We start from the raw sequence: 13,184 nt of genomic DNA, 5'->3' as shown, positions 1-13,184 counted from the left end.
TTTTTTTTTTTAAGTTTTGGTTCAAATTCTACTTTTATTTTAATATAAAGGGAGTTCCTGGGATAGAAATGAACTAACCATAACCATATAATAAATTAAATTTGTAAAAGTTTCTCTTTATAGCTTAACATTAACTGAGCTAGGGTGTTGCGGAAAGCTGAAGTGCTTTTCCACTGTTAACTGCAAATTTATCTGCCCTCCTCACTTTTTAACCTCCTGCTCCATGAGAACTTGGGTGATCCAGAGGCTTTTGTAGAATTTATATTCAGGGCTCAAGGCTCCAGTACTCTCCTCCTCTAGAGCTGTCTTCTATTCTTGCTGACTTCAAAGAAAACTCAGAGGAAGATAGGCACATTAGGTATATCTGAGCCACATTTTTCATCAAGAGCATTTTGGGGTAAGATTCTTGGGACAATCCAAGCTATACACATCTTTTAATCAGCCCCAAAGCCCTAAATGATAATGCTTGATTGTAGTAAGTTTAATATGAATTGAAAGTCACTCATCTGAAAAAATAGCAGATGTGTTATGGGACTCCAAGCTAAAGACATTTCCTGAAGAAATTATCTTACTCAAGGTTCTACAAGCACCGTAAGAAATATGCAATGGGAAAGGGGATAAGAGAAACTTCTTACTAAGTTCCTCCACTTCTCTGAAAGTCAGATTCTCACTACACTCAAAAAACAAAAAGCCAGCTATCATCATCATCATAATTATATATATGTGTGTGTGTGTATATATATATTTACTGTTTAATGAAGGGATAGGCAAACTTTTTCTGGAAAGGGCCAGATAGCAAATATTTCTGACTTTGTAGACCACATGATCTCTGTCACAACTACTCAGCTTTGCCTTGGTAGCTAGATAGCAGCCATAGAAAATAAGTAAATGACTGGGCATGGCTGTGTTCCAATAAAGCTTTATTTACAAAAACAGGGGGACTATGGGTTATAATTTGTTGACTCCTGGTTTAATGTATGTGTGCATGCTTATTATTTTCCAGGCACCATGTTAACTGCTTTACATTCATTAATATATTTAATGAGGTAGGTACTATTATCATCACCAGTTTATGAATGAGGAAGCTAAAGTTCAGAGCAGTTAATCCACTTGCCCAAGAACACACAGCTAGTAAACAGCAGAACTGAGTTTTAGCATCAGGCCCGCCTGCCTTGGCCCCATTTATTCTCTTATTTATACAGATTTGCCTTCCTACCTGAAAGAGCTCCATAAGGGAATTGCTAAGCAATGAGACACAAGTTTTTAATAACTTCAACTAGTGAGTGTCATACAATGGCATTCAGAATAGTTTGCCCAGAACATGTTTTCCGGATGATTCTTGGAAATAAGTTTGGCAGTATGGGTCAAAATAATTTGTTCTGACATGTGACTATACTTGTTTCACTAACTTTTTAGCTTAAAAGGGGAATTCCCTTTCTTTCTAAGTATATTTAGTAGTTTTTCCACTTGCATTCTCCCTTGAAAACAAGCGAGAAGCTATTAAGATGCACTATTTTCTTAGACTTGAAGTCTATTTTTAACCAAAAACATCAATTGCCTCCCCCCACCCCACCCATCATAAGAGATTTGAAAAGTAGTATTTGGAAATGGAAATAATGAGAAAGAATTGGCAAGCACCATATAGATGGTGAATTGTAATTTAACATGAATGTTCCTCCCATCCTGTGGTGTGATTCTGATTATGACTGAAGGGCTTGCATCTTTAGCTGAATGGTGTTTGAAATGTGGAAAAGCTTATGCAGTTTTGCAATGAGACTGTGGGATCTTTAGTTGGGCAGAACAACTCATTTGGCAAGACTAGGGAGTATATTGAAAACTGAAGTTGGTTTATCTTCATTAGGGAGGGAAAGAGAAGGGAGAGCTTCCCCTCCATTACCTCTTGTCTTCCAAATGGCTCTGCCTGGCTCTTAGAGCAGGCTGAGACCAAATGGGTAAACAGTAGAGTATTGATCAGAGATTTGCCCACCTTTTCAATGTGGGGAACCAACTGTCAAGCTTTTCTATAGACTGGCTGTGACCTCTGATGCCCTTCACTCCCTGAGATTTCCCAGGAGATCTTATCAACTGGCTTCTGAGAAGGAACATGGACCGAAAGAAAGACCTATTATGCATTCAAGTTTCCCAATGAATCTTACCTAGGCAGTGTGAATTTCCCCACCACAAAGGTTATCCCTTAACCAACCAGGTCTTGGAGGGACAAACAGGCCCCAAGATCTGATCTTCCAGTACAAAGCATTCACCCATGGCTGGAACTCTTGGGACAGCTTCCTTTTATGGTGGAACTGTTCTGTTTTCTGAAGATTGGTGAGCTTGTCCTGGTACTTGGAATGAGAGCACAGATGTTTTGGGATAGTAAGCCTCCTTGGCAATTCTCTGAGAGTATTCTTGCATCAACTCTGTTGAAAGCCTGTTCAACCAAATCAGCATTTGTAGTTTGTTTTTTTGGGGGGAGGAATAATACAGGTGCACAGTTGCCAATAGCATCAGCATCAAGCAGTAATTAGTAGCCCATTTAGGGGCAACACTGTACTAGGCAGTGTCATTCACCCCTCCTCCCAGAATCTCTCACTTCCAGGAATTCCCACATTCTGCTGTCCCATGCTAATTCCTCATTATTATGTTCCACCCAAGCTTGGTGTCTCCAGCCTTGTTAGATATCTCTGTGGCTTCATGTCTCTAACTCTGGTAAGGGGTAAAGTTGGATAAAGTTGGGATAAAGTCTCATTGCATTGTTTTTAGACAAATTTATCCTCCTTTTTTTTTCTTTTTAAATCAGGTCTGAAGGGGGACAAACTAGGTAAAATTTCTTGTTGCTTTTTTTCCTAGTCAGAATGTGCAAAAGAAATACCAACTATATCAGATACTAGGCTGAATTATGATTCTTCCAGACAACCAATTAATATACGTGATATTAAGGCACATGGTTACATGATCAATAACATTAAAGCTTTGAAATCCATATGTTTCTAGGAGAATGCCCTATAAATGAACTAGGGAGTACAGTTTTATAATGAGGGATATAAAACAAACCATACATGTAAAACTTTTCATCCCTTTACAGGGACACCAGAATATAGATATGATATTTGTATTCTTGAATTGTTTGGAGGGTTCAATTTATTACCTAATTATTGTTGTAGAATTTAGCTTCTGAACAGGAGTCTAGGAAATTAAAGAGCTTACTTTTATGATTGTTCACAGAGAGAGGTAATTACACTCTTCATTTCTGGTAAAATTTGCTTTGCTGGAAAAAAGTAAAAGATGCAGTGAGATTAAACATTTAATTATAAATCAGTAGCAGAGAAATTTGTTTACACTTCTATCTATGTTATTCTTTAGAAACACATTTCATTTTAATCCATTGTTTTGGTAAGTTTATCATCAAATAAAATTATTCTAAATATACAGCAGGGTCAGACTTTTCCCTAGAGAATTACACTGTCCAAAGCAAATTAATGACAGAGTAACACTACTTCCTCCCTCTGAAAGAGAAAGAAAAAAATAATGATTTTGTGTGTGTGTGTGTGTTTATAAAAGTTCACTCTAGAACATTGGGAAAATGGGCAATATATGAAATTAAATCAAAATATCACTCATAATCCTACTCTCAAAGAATAGGGACCTGGGGCAAGATGGTGGCATAGGGAGGTGTGGAATTTAGTTAGTTTTCTAGAACAACTAGCATATAGACAGGAACAACTAGCAAATAGTATGGAACAACTGTTGGAGGACATCTGTGACTGGTCACATGTCATATACCAGTGTGGAATGGGTGGAATGGCTGAGATTGTAGCATAAGAACTTAGAAAATAAAGCTCCCCAAACCATGGAGCTGGCTTCCCTTCCCCACCAGCATAGCAGGCTGAGCTGAAACATTTCCCTGTGGAAAAAAGAAACAGCCTACCAGGAGGAAAGGAAGGTAGCTCAACCAAGCTCCAACTGCAGTTTTAGTTAAAGAATTTGGACTACTGAATTGAAGCTATGAGCACAGATAAACCTGAAGCAAATGGAAAGGAAGCCAGAGGTTTCTCCTGGCAGAGAAGAGGCGGGAGTGATGCAGAAAAAAAACAAACAAAACACACACACAAACAAAAAAAAACCCATAAATGAATAAAAACAGAGACTTTTGGGGTTGGTTGAACTCAGAATACTGAAAAAGGGCTGTGTGCCAAGAAAAGGGGCACATAGAACCAGGCAACAACTCTGGTTCTTGACTGGTAACTTGGGGGCTAAAGACTAGCTCTGAGAGGGGATTTCTTTCTTTTTTTCCTTTTTTTCTCTCATTCTAAGTAGCTCATTAGAGAAAGCCTCAGGCATTTTCAACTGTCAGCACTGACCCAGGCAAGGGTGGAATTAAGATAGACAAAGGAAGAAGTCAAATATAGGAGATAAATCCCTAGAGGCTTATCTTCCCTAAGAAAAGGGGGAGGTGGGGACCAGTTCAAGTAGCTGTCCTCCTCAGAGATCTCAGACCCTAGGGCTTGGGGGAAAAAACCCAGACACAGCTTAAGCTTGGATTCTGACACTCTCAGCCACTGCAAGGACAGGGTCCACTGAGAATTAAAGGCAACACACCTCTTTATGCTGGTGGGGGGCTGTGGGCTGACATGTGTGGCTGGGCAGTATAGGAAAAGCACAGCATCTAAAGGCCTCACAGGAAAGTCTGACAACCTGTTGAGTCTCATCCTCAGGGAAACTTGATACTGATTATGCCCTATTCCTGAGACCTGAACCCATCTGGTATAGGAAAATTTGATGGGGTAATCAAGGAAACCAGATGCCTAGACAACAAAAACTGATGAAAAAAACAAAGATATGGCTGAGTCAAAGGAAAAAACTTACACTTCAAATGAGATATAGGGTAATTGAAGATCTTCAAACAAATATGCTAAATCAATTCAAAAATCAAATCAACAAGTTGAGGGAAGAGGTGGCAAAAGAGATGAAAGACATAAAAAGACATTGGGTGAACATAAGGAAAGAACTTGAAAGTTTGAAAAAACAATTGGCAAAACTTAATGAAATGAATGACACAATAGAAGAGATGAAAAAACACAATGTAGACATGCAACAGCAGATTTGAAGAAGCAGAAGAAAGGATTCAGGAACTAGAGGACAGAACGTCTGAAATCCTACACAAAAAAGAACAGATAGGGAAAAGAATGGAAAAATATGAACAAGGTCTCAGGGAATTGAATGACAACATGAAGTGCATGGATATATGTGTCATGGGTGTCCCAGAAGAAGAGAAGGGAAAAGGAGCTGAAAGAATAATGGAGGAAATAATCACTGAAAATTTCCCATCTCTTATGAAAGACGTAAAATTGCAAATCCAAGAAGCACAGTGTACCCCAAACAGAATAGATCCAAATACACCTACTTCAAGACACTTAATAATCACATTGTCCAATGTCAAAGACAAAGAGAGAATTCTGAAAGGAGCAAAGAAAAGTGATCCATCACATAACAAAGGAAGCTCAATAGGACTATGTGCAGATTTCTCAGTAGAAACCACAGAGGTGATAAGGCAGTGACATGATATATATTATCATGAAAGAGAAAAACTGCCAACCAAGAATTCTATATCCAGCAAAACTGTCCTTCAAAAGTGAGGGAGAGTTTAAAATATTTTCAGACAAACAGACACTGAGAGAGTTTGTGAACAAGAGACCTGCTCTACTAAATTTAATAAATATATTAAATGCTACTAGAAATATTAAAGAGAGCACTACAGGCAGATAGGAAAAGACAGGAGAGAGAGGTTTGGAGAAGAGAGTAGAAATGAAGACTATCAGTGAGAGTGAAATGAGAGAGAGAGGGAAATTAAAATAAGATATGACATATAAATTCCAAAAGTCAAAATTGTAGACAGTAGACATTGCATCAAGTGAAATTAACCAGAAATAAAGGACAGGTAGTCTATGGACTCACTAATATGAACTAACATTGATGAGAGAAATTGGAGAGTCAAAGATGAGAACACAGGTTATCAGGAGATAGAAAGAGGTTAGAGATCTGGCATTTGATGCTGAAGGAGTACAGAAGGGTAAACAGGATTGATTGTATAGATCCAGAAATGGATAGCATAATACCATGTGTTGGTAAAACAATAGTCTAAGTACTCTGAACAAAGATGAGTGTGAGTACAGTTGAAAGAGGAAGGCTAGGGGCATATATGACACCAGAAGGAAAGATAGAAGATAAAGACTGGGATTGTATAACTTAGTGAAACCTCGAGTGGTCAATGTTGGTGATTAAATGTACAAATATAAGAATGTTTTTAAATGGGGGAGAACAAATGAATGTCAACATTGCAAGGTGTTGAAAATTGGATGGTACAGGGGAAAAATACAATCGATGCAAGCTCAAGCCTATAGTTAATGGTGACATTGTAAGATACTTCCATTAATTGTAACAAAGGCAATATACCAAAGCTAAATGTCTATAAGAGGGGGTAATAGGGGAATGATATGGGATTCTTGGTGTTGTTGTTGTCTGACCTTTTCATTGTAATTTACTTTATTTTTATTTTTCTTCTGTCTTTTATATTTTCTTCATTTTTTTTCTCCTTTTCCTCTTTCTTTGCAGAAGAAATGGAAATGTCCTCATATAGGTTGTGGAGGTGAATGCATAACTGTGTGACTGTACCAGGAATGATTGATTGTTTTTACTTAGAATGGATTGTATAGTGTGTGAATAAAACTGTTTAAAAAATAAACAGAGGGATTTGAGTGCTGGAGAAAATGTGGAAAGAGGGATGTACCTATTCACTGTTGGTAGGGAAGTAGAATGGTGCAGCCCAGCTGGAGGGCAGTGTGGTTGTTCCACAGGACACTAATTATGGTGTTGCCATATGGGTCTGCAACCCCGTTATTTTGAATATCTTAAGAAGAACTGAGAACAGGGATATGAATGGGTATTGCACATTGGTGTTTATGGCAGAAATATTCACAATTCTTAATGGATGGAGGTGACCTGAGAGTACGTTGGCCAATAAATGGAATGGTGAATTGTGCTGTATACATTCATTGAAATATGGAGCAGTAGCAAGAAGAAATGAAGTTGTGAGGTATGCAATTATGTGAATGGACCTTGAGGACAGTATGTTGAGTGAAGTAAGCCAGAATCTGAAAGGTAAACATTATAATGCCTCACTAATATGGACTAACTATAATGTGCAAACTCTGAGAATTTAATCTGACAGCACTGGTTATCAGGGGAAGGCTTATCATAAAGGTTGCTAGATTGTTAGCTCTTAGAGAAGTCACATCTATTCATGAGTTATAGTGGTAATTTCTAAATTCTGAGATGATGAGCCATTTGTGTATAACCTGGCCAGCTATGAACATCAGTATTACCCCATACAGAAACTGTTAAAGAAGCTGAAAAATAAATCAGACTTCAATTAGATATATGAATAAAATGGACTTGGTTAGGATTAAGGTAAACCAGACCAAATGGAAAAGGATGATATTGACTGTGTTTTAAAACTTCCTCTTCTATCTGAGACCAAAGGAAGAGATGTTTATTTGGTGTAAAATCCATATTTTCTGTAGCACGCTATATAAGTTAACTTGTATGGTGAGTTTATTCAAACATCATAATTACATGGAAACTTGAAAAGGAGGTGAGATCTGGTTGGTTTATATGGGTTAGCACAAAGCCTAATACATCCCAGAGTAATGTGGGCAGAGTTTAAAAATGTATTTTTCAAAGCCCCCTTGAGGGACTGGGGAAAAATTGGACATATTAAACTTCCCCACCTGAAGAATTCCTGATATTCTTGCAAGCATTGGGGACTACCATTGTAGTAGGCCAAGTCCTCAATTTTGGGCTTGCCCTTATGAATCTTGTTACTGCAAAGGAGAGGCTAAGCCCACTTATAATTGTGCCTAAGTGTCACCCCCAGAGAACCTCTTTTGTTGCTCAGATGTGGCCTCTCTCTCTAAGCCAACACTGTAGGTAAACTCATTACCCCCCCACACACACACATGGAACATGACTCCCAGGTGCGTAAATCTCCCTGGCAATGAGGGACATGTCTCCTGGGGATGAGCCAGGACCCAGCATCATGGGATTGAGAAAACCTCCTTTACCAAAAGGGTGAAGCAAAATGAAACAAAATAAAGTTTCTGTGCCTGAAAGATTTCAAATGGAGTCGAGAGGTCATTCTGGAGGTTATTCTTAGGCATTTTATAGATATCCCTTTTTTAGTTATTAGTGTATTAGAATAGCTAGAAATAATACCTGAAACTGTTGAATTGCAATCCAGTATCCTTGATTCTTCAAGATGATTGTATAACTATATTGCTTATACAGTGTGATTGTGTGATTGTGAAAACATTGTGGCTCACACTCCCTTTATCCAGTGTATAGACAGATGAGTAGAAAAAAGACGGACAAAAAGCTAAATGAATAATAGGCAAGAAAAGGAGTACGAGATGTTTTTGGTGTACTTTTGTACTTTTATTTTTATTTTTATTCTTATTTTCATTTTTATTTCTTGGAGTGATGAAAATGTTCAAAAAATTGATTGTGGTGATGAATGCACAACTATATGATGATACTGTGAACAACTGATTGCACATTTTGGATGATTTTATGGTATGTGAATATATCTCAATAAAATTGCATTAAAAAAAAAAGAAAAAAAAATCGCTGTTACCATTTTGGTGTATTTCCTTCCAGCCCTTATCCATGCATGTATACACCAGCTTGCAGGTATCATGGGATTATAATAACAGTATCAGCTAAAATATAGCTTGTTTATGTCCTCCTCTGCATATTTCCAGCCTCCATCTGCAGTCTTCCACTCCATCTCACCTCAGTTATTTCTACAAGTCTCTGGCGTGTCCTATAGGAGCTCATAAATAGTATCATATGTACATCTCTGTTTCCCTTATTTCTTTCTGTTGTTCTTTATTCTTGTTTACTGCTGTATCTATAGCATCTAGATGAATGGCTAGTACAGAAAGATGCTCAATAAATATTCTCCTCAGTGAACTGAGTGAACTGATTAAACTCCCTTGAGAGAGATGCTTCAACAGTGTATAAGCTTTTATTTCTTTATTTTTTTTATTAGAGAAATTCTGGGTTTACAGAACAATGATGCATAAAACACAGGATTCCCATATACCACTCTATTATTAACACCTTGCCTTGGTGTAGAACTTTTGTTACAGTTGATGAAAGCACATTTTTATAATTGTACTTTTAACTACAGTCCCAGGTTTAACTTAGGGTTCTCTGTTTGTGTAGTGCATTTCAATGGATTTTTTTCTTAACTTTTATTCCATTACCATGTAGACAACCTAAAGGTTCCCCTTTTAACCACATTGAGATATATAGTTCAGTGCTGTTAGTTATGTTCACAATGCTGTGCTACCATTACCACCATCTATTATCAGAACGTTTCTATTGTTCCAAAGAGGAACTCTACATTTTAAGCTTTAACTTCCTATTCCCTACCTCCACCCTGTCCCCTGCCAACCTATATTATGGATTCTGATCCATGAGTTTGCTTATTCTAATTATTTCATATCAGTGAGATCACATAATATTTGTCCTTTTGTGTCTGGCCTATTTCATGCAATGTGATGATTTCAAGGTTCATTTTTTTTACAGCTGAATAATGATGATGTTCTTTTTGAGGAAACTGTTGTCTCACTGAGAATACAGTCTCCTAACGCTCTTTCTAAGGTTCAAAGTGTGCTGGAGGGATTGCTTCACACAGGGGTGTGGAGAAGACCCCACCTCCCAGCTCTTCGCCACACTTTGTCACCCAAAACATTGATTCCTTACTGCACAGGCTGCCACATTTCCCGAGTCCCTTTGAAAACATTTCCTTCCTCTTCTGACTGCCATCTCCTCTTCACTAGACTGAGACATGAGTCTGTAGGGCTGGGAACAATATCTGAAACAGACATTACACTGTCCCCCTGGCTTTATGTCCTCATTCCCCTTCTTTCCAAATGTTTTCATACAAATGAAATTTGGTTACAAAGGGGAGAAGAAATTACATCATTGGTACTCAGGAATATTTTTGGAAGGCATGAACAATAGGCCTGAGAAATATTTGAGAAAGTGGGAGAAGGACAGTACTATTTTATTTAACTTGAAAATGATGGTGCTGATAGTGGTAGTATGTGTTATGTTAGAGCTGAATGTATATGCACCTCAGAATTTTATTTTTTAACCTCTGCTGAATGATGTAGCTCTTTTCCCTCATTTCTGTGTTATTGAATCAATGCCAGCCCTTCATCCCAGAATCAATCAACTTCTTGCTTTCTTTCTGTGTCTCTCTCTGCACACATACACACACATGCGCACACAAACACACACACACATTAGAATGATCATCTCTACCACCAATGGGATGAGGTGTGGCCTCTCTTTTGTCTCTCTTTTTTTCCAGGCAATCTTTCTGACAATATTATTGATCCACTCCCTCTGCTTTTTACTGAAGAAATCTTGTCAACAGATGGATTGGGTTATCATCATTTTCAGGTTTGGATGAAATTTTTTGTGTTTTAGGATTAATTTTTTTTTATATTGGATTAATTCAATATTTTGAACTGTATAATCAGATTCACTTTTCTTATGATTTACATAATCCATTTATTTATGCCAGACTTATCCCTTGATACAGAGGGGAAATTTAGTTTGTGCAAGACAAAAGGAATCAAGTCCAATGTAGGGATATTCAAGGTCAAATACTACAGGGAGAGAGCTGATGAAAATTTCAGTTTCAGAAACACAATGGTTATTTCTGTTCCTAGGACTCTGTTGTGTGGAAATTTTTTGAATTCATAATTTGAATTATATTGTCTTTCAGCACTGGGCAGCTCTAAGGATGGCTGAAGACGTGGGGATACTTTTCACCTCTAGCAAAGCTGTTCCCAAGGGCCCTCTCTGGGCCACTGGGGTGTTTTGCAGTTGAAGATTGAAGAGCAAAAATGTGGACAATACCCCACAAATAAGGTAATCTTATATTCCTTAGAATGACTTTGAAAACTATTACAAATCTTATTTTTATTCTTTCCTCACATGAACTGCATCCCTGGCTCCCATATGCACCTCCCTGCCTCTTGGTCTTCTCTTATGACATTCCTTACTTGGCACCAACCAAATGAGAAACATGCCAGAATGGCCCTCCCGATCCCTTCCCTGAACTCTCCTATGTTCTTCAAGGGCTGGCGTGAGTCCCTCCTCTTCCTTGCTGCCTTCTCTAACTATTCTAGCCCTTACTGAGTTTTATCTCACATTATTTAGCAGTTAGCTAATATTTGGTATTAGTCAAAGTACTTGACTGGGAATCAAGACAGTTGGGTTTTAGCCCCAGTCCATTTACTTGGTACATGTCCTTGGATAAGTCATATCACCTCTGATTTTTCTGGGTCTTATTTTTCTCATATAAACAATTAGAGAAGTGAGTATATCATCTTTAAGGTGCCTTTAATATAATTCTATTACTTCCTGCCTAGCTGAGTGCTAGTGGCTGATTCAAACACCCAGAAAACACAAATATTTCAATTTTTCTTCTATTCTTCTATCAATAAGGGAATTAATACCCACCATTTCCTATTGTGTTTTAGGATCAGTGTATAATTAGCCCAAGGTATCCTATATTTCCTAAATCTAATAGGACTGTAAAATGAGAATCGGTGGTCAAAAGACAGCTGTAAGATCCTATATAATTCTAAATATCTCTTTCTACATGGCAGTGGTTCTCAACTGGGACAGTTTTGTCCCCCAGAGACATTTTTGATTGTCATGACTGGAAAATGCTACTGGAATCTAGTGGATAGAGGCTAGGGGTGCCACTAACCATCCTATGATGTATAGGACAGCTCCCTGCATCAACGAGTTGTGTGGTCCAAAATGTCGATAGTGCCGGGGTTGAGAAACACACATGGTGCTCATACCTTTGCTGTTAATATTTTCATTTTCCCAGCCCTAGCTTTGAGTACAGTACTGGCTTTAGGTTTTTTTTTTTTTTTTTTAATGATTTAAGAATATATGTAGATTAATCTGTTAATTGCCAAAGATGGTGCAGACTTTTACGAGATGATAGTTCCTAGATTGCTTGATCCATCCATTCATTCAATCAATCAAAAATTTATAGATTGGTTTCATGTACAGGGTCTTTTATGGTACATAAAGATCAAAGAACAAAGATTTTGTACTCTAGCAGTGTACAGGCAATTAGGGCAGAGGAGATGTATCCATACATAATTATAATATAAGAAATAAACTTGAAAGTCTATGAGACAGATGCAAGTAAAGAGCTATTGTACTTCAGAGAAGGAGAGATTACTTCCAAGTAGTGAGAATAGTGAGGGAGGTAAGTCTGGGAATATGGGCAATGTGTACAGAGTAATGAAGTGACCCTGTGGCCCAGGAACTTTTGCTCCTCCTGACCAATAAGAAAAGCACCATCTATTGTGTGTGGAACCTCTTAGAGCCTTTGATCCACCAAGTAAACTTTAAGAGAAGGAGAGCTTATGCAGCACATCCCAAACTTATTAGAGCACAGAGCTGCATTGGATGCTTTCCAGAAAATCCTATTCTGATCTGAAAGAGCTGGGTGCATGTGGATGAAGGAAAGCCTCTGGATTTCTTTTTTTTACCACATTAGGGGAAGGAGAGGGGAAGTAATTCTCATATGACAGGCTCTGTGCTGTGTTCTGTACATAACCAATCATATTGGCCACCACAAAGCACCAGCCCAGGATATTTGTTCATTTGGAAACCAGGGCTGAGCCGAGAAAGGCCTCGGACTGCTGGTTGCTTGGAGGCATCTGGGACTACCCAAGTGTTTCATGTCAGTTTTCTCCACTTAGAAACCAGGACTGTGGTTTAGTGCCCTGTTAGTATGCAGCCTGGCTACATCACTTAGCCTGTTTCTTTCCTGTTATTAAATGGGAGCTGTTTATAAAGAGTAGTTTCCAGGCCTTTTTAATCTTTTTTTCCACATCCAGGGTCAGGCATTTACTCTTTGGGAGTATCCTTAAAAACAAAAGCTGTAACATTTGTGGTAGTTTTGAAAGAAGTATGGAACACTTTTTAAATTGTAAATAACTGTTTCACATATTTGGCAGTGGGGCTCACTTGGGATAGAGGAGTCCCTAGGTTAAAATGTGGGACCCATTCTGACAACATCA

At 38.1% G+C, this 13,184-nt stretch overlaps 1 long non-coding RNA gene across 3 annotated transcripts in view; it reads left to right on the top strand.

Moving 5' to 3' along the window:
* The window catches only part of LOC119506343, a 222,329-nt gene that overhangs the window by 50,020 nt on the left and 159,125 nt on the right, over positions 1 to 13,184 (top strand). For 2 of the 3 annotated variants that reach the window (XR_005210979.1, XR_005210977.1), the window contains exons 5-6: positions 10,436 to 10,527; positions 10,856 to 11,001. This is a non-coding gene — a long non-coding RNA (uncharacterized LOC119506343). The remainder of the gene's footprint in view (positions 1 to 10,435; positions 10,528 to 10,855; positions 11,002 to 13,184) is intronic. The other variant, XR_005210978.1, reaches the window with a different exon arrangement.

The sequence above is a fragment of the Choloepus didactylus genome, chromosome 11 (assembly GCF_015220235.1).
Source record: "Choloepus didactylus isolate mChoDid1 chromosome 11, mChoDid1.pri, whole genome shotgun sequence".
Lineage (NCBI taxonomy): Eukaryota > Metazoa > Chordata > Mammalia > Pilosa > Megalonychidae > Choloepus > Choloepus didactylus.
Note: the sequence above shows the minus strand (reverse complement) of the source record. Positions and strands in the feature narration are given on the sequence as shown.